Source organism: Cervus canadensis, chromosome 7 (genome assembly GCF_019320065.1).
Source record: "Cervus canadensis isolate Bull #8, Minnesota chromosome 7, ASM1932006v1, whole genome shotgun sequence".
Classification (NCBI taxonomy): Eukaryota; Metazoa; Chordata; class Mammalia; order Artiodactyla; family Cervidae; genus Cervus; species Cervus canadensis.
The window spans coordinates 88,219,500-88,234,502 of NC_057392.1; the positions used below are offsets into that span (position 1 = coordinate 88,219,500).

At 38.3% G+C, this 15,003-nt stretch overlaps 1 protein-coding gene across 35 annotated transcripts in view; it reads right to left on the minus strand.

Moving 5' to 3' along the window:
* Positions 1 to 15,003, minus strand: part of MBNL1 (muscleblind like splicing regulator 1) — a 209,848-nt gene that overhangs the window by 61,781 nt on the left and 133,064 nt on the right. The window contains exon 1 of one of the 35 annotated variants that reach the window (XM_043473987.1): positions 9,269 to 9,289. The exons of the other annotated variants lie outside the window; for them this stretch is intronic. The gene's annotated coding sequence lies outside the window, so the exon portion shown is untranslated. Of the gene's footprint in view, positions 1 to 9,268; positions 9,290 to 15,003 lie in introns of those variants that run through there. 35 annotated transcript variants of the gene reach the window in all.

Sequence of the window (15,003 nt, forward strand, 5' to 3'; positions counted from 1 at the left end):
TGCACATACATTAGAAAGGAAACTATATCCACAATTTTGCTAACATACTATTTTTAGAGTATTAATAAATATACAATGGGTGTCTATTAACTTATCATACTGGATGACACAGGGTAGAGGAGACAATGTAATTCTAATTAGTAAAAAGAATTGGATGGAAGAGAAATGAGTGGAAGCTAATTTCATGGGAAACATCCTTAAGAAGAGGTATAAATAAAGTTGGGCTAAAATGGTTGAAGGACATTCTCTCAACCCCGACAGGATTCATGCTCTACCTTCGCATTCACTCTCTTGAGAAGGTAAGTCATCAGTGGCTTTCTTACCTACTAGTTCCCTAGGATTCCAGAGACTTCTAGCTCACTGCCACCACTTTGGGGCAGTTCAAATCTCAGAAAACGAAAGGGCCGGAACTACTGTGCCCATTAAAAGTGCTGTGAATTGCCTTCATGTTTTGGCCACTGTAAGCAGCACTGCTGTGAACACTGACATACAACCTAAATGTCCAACAAGAGATGAATGCACAAAGATGTGTGGATACACATATAATGCATAAACAATGGAATATTACTTGGCCATAAAAAAGGGAATAATGCTGTTTGCAGCAACATGGATGGGCCTAGAGATTAACATACGAAGTGAAGTCAGACAGAGAAAAATACCATATGATATCACTTATCATATGTCTAAAAAAATTGATACAAATGAACTTCTTTATGAAACAGACTCACAGATGTAGAAAACAAACATGGTTACCAAATGAGGGAGGGTGAAAGACTAAATTAGAAACTTGGGATTAACAGATACATACTACTATAAATGAAATAAACAACAAGATCTTCCTTGTTACAACACAGGGAACTATATTCAATCTCTTGCAATAATCTATAATGGTAAATAATCTGAAAAAGAATACATATATATATAACTGAATCACTCTGCTATATACCAGAAGCAATGTAAATCAACTATAATTTAAAAAAAAAAGGAAACAGGAACCAGAAGAGCACTCTGGATATCAAAAACTCCTCTAGGATAGATTGTAGCCACAAGATAATTTGTTATTCTAAGCTGCATAACAGATTTAAAAGCCATGCAAGGGCTATGAGCGCCTTCTATGTGAATTCTAGTGGGAATGCATGTTGCTCCCTTCTAGGACCTCAGAGGTATGCAGGTACAAGTGGAGAAGGGATTTGAGGGAGCGACGACCTAAGATGGGGAGAAGGCCGAGGAAGTGTTAGGTGGGAAGGACAGGAATGTTTATATAGAGGAGTTCTATTATCTTCTTGCAGCATCTAAGCAAGAGATGCAAACTCCTTTTAGGAGGGAGGTATCATTAAAGAGATAAGACAGGACCACTCTAGAACTTAGGAGCTAAGGCAATAAATTATATACCGCATTAACATGCTAGAAAATTCAACAGACCATCTGTGTAGGCATGTTTCCTGTTAAAAACAGAAAAAAGGGGGACTTTGGGATTTTCTACTCAGATGAATTTCAGGAATATTTTTGCATCTTTTAAGAAGTTTCCCTTACTTTACTGCAAAAAAGTGAGAGTAGCTCCCTTTCAGAAGAACGTGACAGTGTTGGCAGAGCAATGAAATATTCTGAAAGGCTACTTTTATAATGTATGTTCTTTCTTCATGTGTATTTTTCCCACCCTGAGATGACAGCTCACCCAATTAAGGCTATTACATAACTGTGCCCAAAATAGAAGGGAATCAGTTAAGAAGAAATGCTAAAAAAAAAAAAGATATATTATTCAAAAATTAAAGATTAACACTTCAAATGTTTTTTATTTCTTGTTGCTACTTAACAAAAACAGAAATTCTGGGGCAGTTGTTTATTCAAACAGGCAGAAGTAGGAGAAGTATGCCAATTTTCAAAAGCATTCCATTCATTTTTGGAGTTTTGAAATAGCACACGAAATGTAAATATGTACAAAAGGCTCAATTTGTTGAACTCTGTCCCCATTAACACCAGTGCACTGAGTCTCATATCAATTTTAGCTCTCAGAAAGATGCTCTGAAATTTTTAACAGAAGCATTACAGGGCAATAAGAAGTGAATTACATATTCATATGAACAGAGTATCATTCAAGTATTTTAAAAATTTAAGGCCTATCTTTAGGAACCTCTTGTTGATATCTCTGTTTATGTTGCATCATATGAAGAAAAAAGAAGTCTTTATGCCAGTACTTGCGAGTTATAAATCTCAACTGCCTCTCCATAATATAAATTTCCTTTCCCCAAAGGACAAGACTTAATGATGTTTCCTGTACTTATAACCCATGTTCAATAGAAGAAACTCAAAAAATAGTTTGCGGTTCATTCAAACGACAGAAGCTTAAGAGAATGCCAATACTTTATTACAAATTCCTTGAAAACTCGGTCTTTCCCACCAAAGTAAAATTGGAAAGTATTCCTAAGAATGTTTAAATGGGCTTCCCTGTGACTGGGAGTAGGAGGGGGAGAGACACACAGACAGACATGCCTGAGGCAAATGTGTTACTTCTCACTGCTACCAATTCGGATGTCAGCACTCCAGTAATCAAATCTGATTTTTTCATCTCTCACATACATTCTGTTTTTCATCTTGAATTATGCCAAGGTGTTTGGTATAGGAAGGAGCACTGCAGTAATGCCTGGCATATGTTTAGCAAAATGCTGTGCAAACAAAACCATTGCAGGCAGAAGCTAGATTCACCAAGGATAAGGAAACATATAAAAGTAATCCCCCCAATATGGTCAGCTTTCCTCCCCCAAAGTCTTCTGGAGCTGTAAGAGGCATTTGGCTTCCCCCATGTGATTTTTAGGCAAGTTGTGTGAACCAAGTTTGCAAATCCTAATGACAAGGTCAGAAGAAGGAAGCTGTACGGTCTGAGAAGCTGGAAGGAAAAATGGAAATGTGGGAAGGTCAGGAATGTGAAGGGCAGTGTCAGAACTCTGTGAAGGGTAGCTGAAGCAGTTAAATAACACATCTGCTCCTAGCTGTGAAGACTTCACACTTCAAACTTGGGGCTGTCATTATCCATTCTAGGAAAGGTTTAAATTTCTCTAAGAAAGATCACCTTTATAATATTATGTGGTGAAGTTCCTTTAAAAATGATAGAGGAGACAGACAGTGTTTCAAAGTGGGAGTGGGCCTCAGGTCATCGTTTTGGTAAGGAGAGCCATTCTGCAAAGTGCTCTGCCTCTCCAGACCCCAGGACACCAGCACTCCCGTCTGTGTCCTATGGACATCCCCTTCCCAAATCAAGTATCCCAGTATTCATGTTCCTGCTCCCTCGGGTGTTTCTCCACTACAAGAAAGAAGGTATGGCATTTGATTTCCAAAAGCATGATCTCCAACTGATTAACATTTGTGTGTTCTGAGTGTGTCTAGAAAGAGAGATACATATAAGAGCTGCTAAGTCACTTCACTCGTGTCCGACTCTGTGTGACCCCATAGACGGCAGCCCACCAGGCTCCCCCGTCCCTGGGATTCCAGACAAGAACACTGGAGTGGGTTGCCATTTTCTCCTCCAAGGCATGAAAGTGAAAAGGGAAAGTGAAGTCATTCAGTCGTGTCTGACTTTTAGCGACCCCATGGACTGCAGCCTACCAGACTCCTCCGTCCATGGGATTTTCCAGGCAAGAGTATTTGAGGCGAAGATATATATATATGGGAATGTGTATATACAGGGAGATCCATATCTACATATACATAAAGGGCATATATGGAGATTAAAATCCCTTTCAAGATCTATGAAATACTTCAAGTGAACCTGGAAGGATTGAATATAAGTAAATTAGTCTCTAAACAACAAAAGTGTTAGTCGTTTACTCATGTCCAACTCTTTGTGACCCCAGGGACTGTAGCCCGCCAGCCTCCTCTGTCCATGGAATTCTCCGGGCAAAAAACACTGGAGTAGGTAGCCATTCCCTTTTCCAGGGGATCTTCCAGAACCAGGAATTCCAGCTCAACTTTCAACTGGTAGGTCCTAGAACCAGAATCATTGGCATTTTCCCAGAAAATTCTGTGCCTCCTCTGTCCTATACCATTTCCCATAGTGAATCTAGTTATATATCTTCAAAGTCGTAAACCCTGGACTGACTGCAGGTAGGCAGACATAAGAACTGAACTGCAAATCAGAAGCACTCATGACCAAGACAGATGCTCTTAGTATAGGAATTCAAAGGTGACAGAAGAATATTCCTTCATTCATTTATGACTGGGACTTCTGGAATTAAAAAAGCTGAAGATCTGAAAATGATCACTAATCTTTCTTAGATTTTTTCCACTTTAAAAATTCGATTTGTACATCCCTGATAAGAAAAGACCCTTGATACTCCAAAGCTCAACTGTGTCCTCTAGACCACTGTAAATCCCCAAACATAGAAATGCCCCAATTCATCAGAGCCGCTCTGTATGTGAAGTTAACAGGGAAATACTGAGGTGGTTGGCTGATTGGGTATCCTCTCCAGCTGAAACACCAGGCCCACTTAGGGCACAGTGACTTACATTTGCTCCCAAGCATGAACACCAACAATTACAGGTCGTCAATCTTTGAGACTGTTCCCAAACACTCAAACACTGTAACAATAACATTCTTGCACTGTAACACTGTAACAACGGGTCTAGTGAAATCCAGTTGGCCCATAAAACAGTGTTCAAGGCTTGTGGTTCAAAGAACATAGCATCATACGGGGAGCTGTAGGCCACCTAATTTCTATTTTTCCGTTTATGGACTGGCCTTGGTAGCAGACTTATCACTCTTTATATAAATTAATAATACCCTTTTTTCACTTTTCTTAGGTTACTAGAGACAAATGTGATACAGTCAAATCTGTCCACAAAGCATGTATGTGTATATTTATACACATACTGTCACCCTGCTTATTTAACTTATATGCAGGGTACATCATGAGAAAGGCTGGGCTGGAGGAAGCACAAGCTGGAATCAAGATTGCCGGGAGAAATATCAATAACCTCAGACATGCAGGTGACACCACACTTATGGCAGAAAGTGAAGAGGAACTAAAGAGCCTCTTGATGAAAGTGAAAGAGGAGAGTGAAAAAGCTGGCTTAAAGCTCAGCATTCAGAAAACTAAGATCATGGCATCCGGTCCCATCACTTCATGGGAAAGAGATGGGGAAACAGTGGCTGACTTTATTTTTCTGGACTCCAAAATCACTGCAGATGGTGACTGCAGCCATGAAATTAAAAGACGCTTACTCCTTGGAAGGAAACTTATGACCAACCTAGACAACATATTAAAAAGCAGAGACATTGCTTTGCCAACAAAGGTCCATCTAGCCAAGGCTATGGTTTTTCCAGTGGTCATGTATCGATGTGAGAGTTGGACTATAAAGAAAACTGAGCACTGAAGAATTGATGCTTTTGAACTGTGGTGTTGGAGAAGACTCTTGAGAGTCCCTTGGACTGCAAGGAGATCCAACCAGTCCATCCTAAAGGAAATCAGTCCTGGGTGTTCATTGGAGGGACTGATGCTGAAGCTGAAACTCCAATACTTTGGCCACCTCATGCGAAGAGCTGACTCATTTGAAAAGACCCTGATGCTGGGAGGGATTGGCGGCAGGAGGAGAAGGGGACGACAGAGGATGAGATGGCTGGATGGCATCACCGACTCGATGGACATGAGTTTGGGTAAACTCCGGGAGCTGGTGATGGACAGGGAGGCCTGGCGTGCTGCAGTTCATGGGGCCGCAAAGAGTTGGACACGACTGAGCAACTGAACTGAACTGACTATACATAAAGACAGACAACAAACGTTCCTAATTTGTTTCCTATATAAATGTAATTTATATTACATTATGAGAATCACAATGCTCAGGGAACATGTGTAGATTAGAAGGGCAGACTGGCACTTTAGCAAGATAAGGTTGAACCATTCAGACATAAATGCTTTCTGAGACTTCTGAAGAAACGAACAAACTCATTTGTTAACCAAAAATGCAATAAGAACAAATTTAAGAGACAAAGATGGTATACGAGAAAGGAACACTTTTACAGAAAATCTGCAATAGTGGAGAATAATTAAAAAGAGTGACTAAACATATTTTAGTTCTTAACTACATGAAGTCACAGCTTTGAAGTAGACACATAGTATCGGAATAGACACATAGTATCATTTACTCTTTACAAATCTTAATATTTAGAAGACAAATGTAATATTGCGAGTCATCAATGTAGACAATTTCTTTCCAAGGATTTGCTTTTGCTAGCTTTCGTTTAATAACAGTTTTCACAGTCAACACCAACTGCACTGGTGTCTTGAGCTTGGTGCAGGGTTATACTACTGCAGTGATATAAAAATAGCAAAGCCAAAAAAAAAAAAAAAAAATACACAGCAGACTAGAATAGCTTTAAAAATTGAAGCTTTTGGATAAAGCTCCCTGAAATAATTATAATAGATACAGCACCTGATCCTTTGCTATAAAATAGTTCTTCCTTTATTATATAATATTAAAATTACCTTAGGGATTCATATTTCTTTCTCTCTAGACCTATAAACTATTCAAGTTATACTGGGTCTCAGAAGAGTTCAAAATCCAAGCTGCATTGGCCTGCTGTGTCTGTTTACTTAATCTATTTTTATAACACTGCAGTAGTCGAATCCAACTTAGCAAATACCTGCTTCAAAATTCTGTACCACATTGATTCAAGAGATAAAATTTATGAGAAGCAAGCTGCAAACTATGTTTGTTTCTAATAAATCAATCTACTCCATACTATTAAAGTCAAGGCCATAAGGAACCACAGATACACAGGTTTAAAAGTCTGAAACTAGCCCAAAAGGGTTTAAATGTTTTTTTCAAACGTTGTTTGTTCAATCAGGTAAGATAGTTGACTACTTCAGCCATGTGAAATAACACAAGTTGCCTGTCTTAGTTTGTAGCCCTGGGTGTCTGTACCAATCCTTGGCAGGTTTTTCAACAGGCAATGGAGTGTTGAGATACATGTTATCACGTCTACAGCAATCTACTACGCGAGCATGGTTGCCGCTGTTTAGTCACCAAGTCATGTCCAACTCTCTGCGACCCCATGGACTGTAGCCTGCCAGGCCCCTCTGTCCATGGGATGTTCCAGGCAAGAATACTGGAGAGGTTGTCATTTCCTTCTCCAGGGGATCTTCCCGACCCAGGGCTTGAACCCGTGTTTCCTGCATGGCAGACAGACTCTTTACCACTGAGCCCCTAGGAAAGCTCACTACACAAGTATATTATAGCTAAATTGTTTAATGAAATATATCTTAACCATGAGCATCTTTCACGCCAAAGAACAATGCCAAATCTAACTTCGTGAAGCACTTTTAACAATTCAATGTACCCAAGGAAAAAAGCTTGAGAGGACTGACAGAATGGGATTTGCCAATTAAAAGTTGTTGCCATAGAAACAGGATTTAATATTTTCTATGAAAAAAAAATGAACATGTTATGCTTTCTCTTCAGTCATTTCCATTTGAACATAAAATGTGAAAAACACAATTATAGAGAAGAATGTAGCTCCCTAAGGGAGCACCAAATGCATTCTCTTGTTCGTGAAAAAACAGAAGTTCTATTTCTTAAGCAAAAATGAACACATACTCTGTTTTCTTGAATTTTTCATAGATTATTTGACTAATATATCATTGTAGTGTGCAGGATGATTTTTCTTTTTTTCAAGAATGGAGCTTTTTTTTTCGCCCTCCCAAAGTACTCTACAAGATTTATATTTTCTGAAAGTCTTCAAACACTGTGCTCTTTGAAACATAACTTTAAAAATATCTTTTGAACTACTCAAGGGGAAGATCATTACAAAGAATCCTTTGACATTCTAAACACTCTAAATACCACATGTTAAAAAGTATTTTAAGTACATCATTGAATGTTCCTGACTGTTTACTCAGGGGATTAATATGGGTTAGACTCTAGCCAGATGACCATAACCAGCCACAGGATATAAAATAGTGAACTACTCTATCACTTTTATTACTGTTTTACTAACATAGTCCATGACAAGAATTCGGGACAGAGAGCTATTAGTCTTCAGGTGGTGACCCACAAGATAAATATTAATGTTTTGTAGAAATTCTATCATGCAGTTCCCAGATGTATGCATTTCAGTATCACTCTAAAAAGCAAGTGACATTTAAAATTTGTCTTTTTTCCAAAGGATCAGTCTATCATGATGTGAATTGATTCATTATATATAAAATGAAATCATCCTAGGACTGATGAAAAATTTGAAGTATAATATATATTCCTTCATTAGTTGAGGGTAGAACGATCTTTATGTGGAAAAGACACTGAATAGACTATTTAATTAATGCATTAATACTGTTTACCACTGATTATCCAGAATTAGTATGATTTAATACCATGGAAGTTGATGAAGATTTTAATTGAGTATACTTAAGATGAAAGAAAGTAGTTGTTAAGAAAGAGGAGGGTACTTTAATTATGAAAGACCTGAACTAAAACATTAAAAAGTACATGAGAAGGACTTTCCTGGAGGTCCAATGCTTAAGACTTGGCGTTTCGAACCCTGGTCAGGGAGCTAGATCCCACATGCCATGAGGTTCAGCCAAGAAAATTTAAAAAAGAAAAAGAAAAATACAAGAGAGTACTAGCCCTCTGGATTCCTTTCTTCCTCCCCTGTGGGCCTTCTCTCTGCCCTCAAAGGGAACTAGAGGATGTCTTAACTTATCTAAGGCAACAATGTCTCTTAAAGAACTTAACCTAAGAAAGGTCTAAATACAAGAAGGAAATATATTCTTGAAAAAAAGCATGTATATATAAATATCCTACAATTCATTTTTAAAAAACCTTAAGCTGTTGGTCTTCCAAACTGCGACACAGATGCAAATCACACCTCAAAACTCCATACTGTTACCAAATAAGAGTTCTCTTTGTGAGATTTCTACCAGAGATGTGCAACCTCTCTTGTTTACATGAAGTATAAATAATCCTGAAAATTACACCATTGTTATTTGATCTTCTTTTCAGGCCTAAAGAGTAAATAATAATTATCTAAATAAGTTCAAAGAGGACATGCCCAGTAAAGAGTCAAATCTGTAAGATAAACAGCTAGTCAACTGAGGACAACAACCTATCTAATGGTTCAAAGTTTGGAATTACAAACTCCTGACAGCATTGGTTTATACAATTAGACATTTCCAAAGCAATGCAAAAGAATGTTTGATCAAGCAAGAATGCCCTTTGCAGATTTAGATTTCAAGTCTGAAAACAAAAAGTTGGAAAGCAAGTATCATAACAAACTCCTCACCTGCCAGTGAATATTGCAACTGACCTGCTTCGGTGCCTCTCTGATTTGCTTTAGCAACTAGCACTGTATCAGGCTTGCCTGAGAGGACGCTATATTACTGTGACTGCAATCTATGCTTGGTTTCTATTTCTAAAATATGTTGCTTAGAGAGTAATGACATGACATTTTAAGGTTTTCCAAATTGACAATGAAGTGTTATTCTTTTTAATGTAACTTTAAAAATCAATTTGAATTTAGTTTGTATTCTTTTTGGACTGTACCTTTCCTTTTTTCTATTTTTCTATAATTCTGCAGCAAGACAAAAATACAGCATCCTTGGGAATAAAGGGTTATTTTAGACACAAAAAAGAGTGTTTAACAAGTTTTTAATACACCCTAAAAATGGATAAAAAGTGTAATGATTGGTAGAGTCTCTTCTAAGAAATACTTCTTCCAGGCAGACAGCCTGGAAGGCCTACAGCCTTCACCACCCGCTCCCAAAAGTAACTTTCCTTAGAATTAAACATTATAAACTTCTGTTGTACACTAAGCATATGAGGCCTGTAATCATTCAAATACAAATTATTTAAATTTTACATTTTAAAAAGTAACATGAAAACATTCATCACTTTGTTACCAAAATAACTGAAATGTTAGTAACCTTGATACCTAAATAATTTAAATAACAGGTTAATCTGAATATAAACAGTAAATCTGAGACTCCCTTAAGTCTCTGGACTTTACTTAGAGGCCAGAGACCTGCTGAATGCCCAGTACACACAAAAGGAATCTGAGGCCAGTGAAGGTGATATGACTAATTGTCTCAGTCACAGGTTAAAGGTACCCTCTCCAAATTCATCATTTCTGTTAGGCGTTATTTCTCCAACATGACAGCAACATAGTTTTCAAGGCAAACAGACCTGGAAACAGCCCACAACACATCTACATTCTGAGAAGTGTCCATCGCTTGGCCTCAGTGTCAGTACAATGCAAAACAGCCCAGAGGATTCCTTCAAAAACAACCCAAGGGTGCTCACTCGGGAATTAGCTCCAGGGCAGCTATTCCACAGGGATAAGGAACCTTTGTTGATCTTGTTACAATGGCTCCTTTACACCAGCTCTTCTCTTCTAATTCAATGTATTCTCTATTCATGAAACAGTATTTCTCCATAGCCAAAGTTTTCAGATCTTTTTGCTATTTTCAGAATATTTTCTGGCTCTGTACAGGGCATATAAACAACTCTTCAGCTGTGGAGGGTCAGAGATACCCCTGTATGCTATGGACTCACTCTCCAGGAAACTGCACATGGACAGTTAACATAAACTATTAGGGCCTTTGAATACCCACATTGAAACTGCAAACTCCTTCAGGAGTTCCGTAAACTCTGTAAGACTTCTCGGTTTAAGGTAGAATTCTAAGCTCCAGTCGCAGCAGCTGTTAAGATGACAAAAGATAGGACTCGCCTAAGGATCCAAAAGTAAGTCCATTTGCACAAAATCATTCTCTGCAAGCAGTCTAATTGTGAGGCTTTAAATGGGTAATAAGAGGAGATGTTAAGAGAAATTTGGGTAGAAACTTCTATCAAAAAAAAAAAAACCCGCTGATACTACCTTACAGGACAGCCCTTGTCTTCTGGGCTCCTTGAATCTAGCTAGAGATACAATCAGGCAAGTAAATCTTCCCTTCTCCTGGCTGTGAGATGGAAGGATGGTCCCACTCTCTCTCAAGAGAGAACCACTCCTTGAAAGAGATGTTACAGTGAGACTAATAATACATGGAAACACCCATATTAAGTATGGACTGACATACGAAGTAAAGCAACATTACAGGACTAAGAATGCTATGACCAAAAAGGAAAAACAAAGTTGCAGAAAGTATTAGGATAACAAAAACTAAATTTAAAAGATAAGAAAAGTAAGAGACTCCCCTGCCACGGCAACCCACTCCAGTATTCTTGCCTGGAGAATTTGATGGAGAGAGGAGCCTGGCAGGGGTCCAAGGGGTCCCAAAGAGTCGGACACGACTAAAGCAACTTGGCATGGTGCAGTAAGAGAGAACAGAACAGAAGGACACCTATCCAACTCCTACTTACATTTTGTCGTTAAGGACAAGTATCTTTTTCTCTTTAATAAAATTAAGAAAAGTTTTTTTGGCTGCACCACACAGCTCGCAGTATCTCTGTTCCCTGACCAGGGATGGAACCCAAAGCCACAGCAGTGATAGAGCAGAATCTTAACCACTGGATTACCAGGGAATTCCCAAGTATCTTTAAATTGTAAAACATGGAGCTATATAATGCACTCTGCCAACTTGCCTAGGATACACACCCAGTAAAGTTCATGGACAGGAGAAATACTAGAAGAATGAAAAAGAGCCTCTACAAAAACATCTAGAAAATAAAATCCATTTACTTTGGATTTTCAAAGTTTCATTTTCTGTCTCACACTTCAAATGACTTGAAGCTTTAGGGAAAGGGCAGGATAAGTTTTACTTCCATCATCTATCTCCTCTTACTAACACAATGTATGATTTCTCCAGGTTTTGTGCCTTCTTAAAAATGCTATGAGGCCTAAAATATCACAGCCAGGGACAAGGATTCTACCACTGATTCATAATGTACTCTTCTACTTCAGAGTCTCCATTACGACTTTGGGAAAGACAAATGTTTCTTTTCCTTTAATCAATCATTGTCTGAGAGGCATTCCGCTTAACTAGTGCGTAAGAAAAACAGGGTAAGAGAAGTCAGCTAGTTTTCCATTTGACTCTTTCTACTGCCAAGTGGGTTTAAAGGCAAACTATTTCATACTTATATTTGCTTACTTGATTAAACATTACCACCTCTGCTTACTAAACAAGTCTAAATATACCTTCCTTGGGGTAACTAAGGAGTGTGTTATGACTGCTTGAGTTACACTAAGGTTGTTCCTAAATCAATTCACAAATACACTTAACACCAAATATGTTCCTGGCCTCAGAAAATATGATCTCTGTACTGAAGCAGATTAGGGTGTCAAAAGAGCAGTTGAAAAACAAGGTAATAAGTCAATCAAACAATTATTTGACATCAAATAACTAACCCCTTCAAACTCTTTGACTGGGCTGATTATTTTGAAACAAACCTAAACATTTTAGAGGAAGCCAAATTTTAGTCTTTTCTCACTTTACTAAGTACTTTATCAGAGAATAAAAAAACACACCTTTCATAGAACTACATGTGAGAATGAACATATATGAGTTGAAAAAACAATTATTTGCATATGAAATGAAAGCCAATTTTCACAGAAATACAGATATGAAATGGTTAGACAGCATAGGGATTGTCCAGTGGCTCAGTGGCAAAGAATCTGCTTCTAATTCAGGAGACACAAGAGACATGGGTTCGATCCCTGTGTCAGGAAGATGCCCTGTAAGAGGGCATGGCAACCCACACCAGAATTCTTGCCAAGAAAATCCCATGGACAGAGGAGCATGGCTACAGCCATGGTGTTGCAAAGAGTCAAACACGACGGAGGCACCAGAGCTCAGACAGCATCACTGACTCAATGGACACGGGTCTGAGCAAGCTCCAGGGGACAGTGAAGGGCGATGAGCCTGGACACGACTAGTGACCCAACAGCAACAGCAAAACTAAATTAAATTAGATTTTGCTAGAATATACTACACTGTCTCCAAAGTGAATTCTCTGATAAGTGATTTTCTAGTAAACAACACTGAACATGCTGCTATAATATTTCAGGAAGGAACAAATCAAAGGTCTTCATCGTTTTATGTTGTATTAAAATTTTAAATATTCAAACTATAAACAGGAGTTTTTCTTAAGAAAACAGTGTGCACTTATGGGTAGAATGTGCCTTCATTTTTATTTCGTAACAAGTTCGGTCACATACGAGTTCAATATGCTGTGGGATTTTTCTCTGTCCGGCCTAAAGTTTAAGGTATATTTCTATCTATCTATCTATCTATCTATATAATCTCAGGGAGAAAACCTATAAACTTCTGCCACGTATAGCCATATTTGCACACATTTCCCCAAATCCAGATGTGTTCATCTTTGAAGCCCAGCTTTGTCGCAGATAATTTTGAATACGGGCAGAGTTTATGCCTTTTACTTAAATGTAATATAAAAATAAAACTTGTTATAATAAAAACATTTGGTATAAAATCTTAGTTTGGGGAAAGAAGTTAAGATTTTTGCCATCTGGATCTGTCTAAAAACAAGGAACTATTTTCTGACATGAACCAGTTTATTGCACCTTGCCACCCACCCCCACCCCCTGTTTTATTTACTATGTACTTCTCAAATGGTATGGTATAAGAACTTGCTATATTTTTTAAATCTTAACTTGGAATTGTTTTATGAATACCTTGATTATTCAGAATCTTCCTGTGTAACTCCAAACAAAAACATCAATATTCAGAAGGAAAAAAATAGTGATTCAATGCTTAGAGAAATATGACGTGGAATATACTTAAAGTGTTGTACGCACGTTTAAAATGCATAAACACTCATAAATTATTTAAAAATTAAACCCATTCCAGGAAAATGTGTAAAAACCATATTAAAATGTGTAAAAACCATATTAAAATATAGCAAACGACAGGTAGTACACTCCTCCTTTGACATAAATCGCAGCCAGATTCTCTCTGATTCACCTTCTAATGGAAATGAAAACAAAAATAAACAAACTGGACCTCATAAAACTTAAAAGCTTTTGCACAGCAAAGGAAACTATAAACAAGATGAAAAGACAACTCTCAGAAGGGGAGAAAATAATTGTAAATGAAGCAACGGACCAAGGGCTAACCTCCAAAATCTATAAGCAGCTCATATAGTTCAGTAGCAGAAAGACAAACAACCCAGCCAAAAAAATGGGCAGAAACTTCTCCAACGAAGACATACAGATGGCCAATAAACACATGAAGAGATGCTCAACATCGCTCATTACTAGAGAAATGCAAATCGAAACTTCAATGAGGTACCACCTCACACCAGTCAGAATGGCCATCATCAAAAACTCTACAAACAATAAATGCTGGAGAGGATGTGGGAAAAAGGGAACTCTCCTACACTGCTGGTGGGAATGTGTACTGATCCGGCCATTATGAAAAACAGTATGGAGATTCCTTAAAAAACTAGGAAGAAGGCTACCACGTGACCCAACAATCCCACTACTGGGCATATACCCTGAGAAAATCACAATTCTAAAAGACACGTTAACCCCAGTGCTCACTGCAGCAGTATTTACAATAGTCAGGACAGGGGCAGCCCCCATGCCCACGGACACAGACTAACGGACGAAGAAGCTGTGGTCCACTTATACAGTGAAATGTTATGCAGCCATAAAAAAGGAAGGAATCTGAGTCAGCTGCAGTGAGGTGGGTGAACCCAGAGCCTCTTATACAGAGTGAAATAAGTCAAACAGAGAAAAACAAACATCGTACATTAATGCATACACACAGAATCTAGAAAAATGGTACTGACGAACCTAGTAGAGAACAGATCGTGGGCATAGCAGGGGAACGTGCGGTGAGACGAGTTAAGAAAGCGGCACTGGCATATACACACTATTCTCTGTAGAACAGACAGTTAGTGGGAAGCTGCTAAATAACACGAGGAGCCCAGCCTGGTGCTCTGTGATGACCTAAGAAGGGAGGGGTGGGGAAGGGGAGGGAGGCTTAGCAGGGAGGGATGTAGATATAATTATGACTGATTCATGCTGTTGTCCAGCAGAAACCAACACAAAATTGTAAAGCA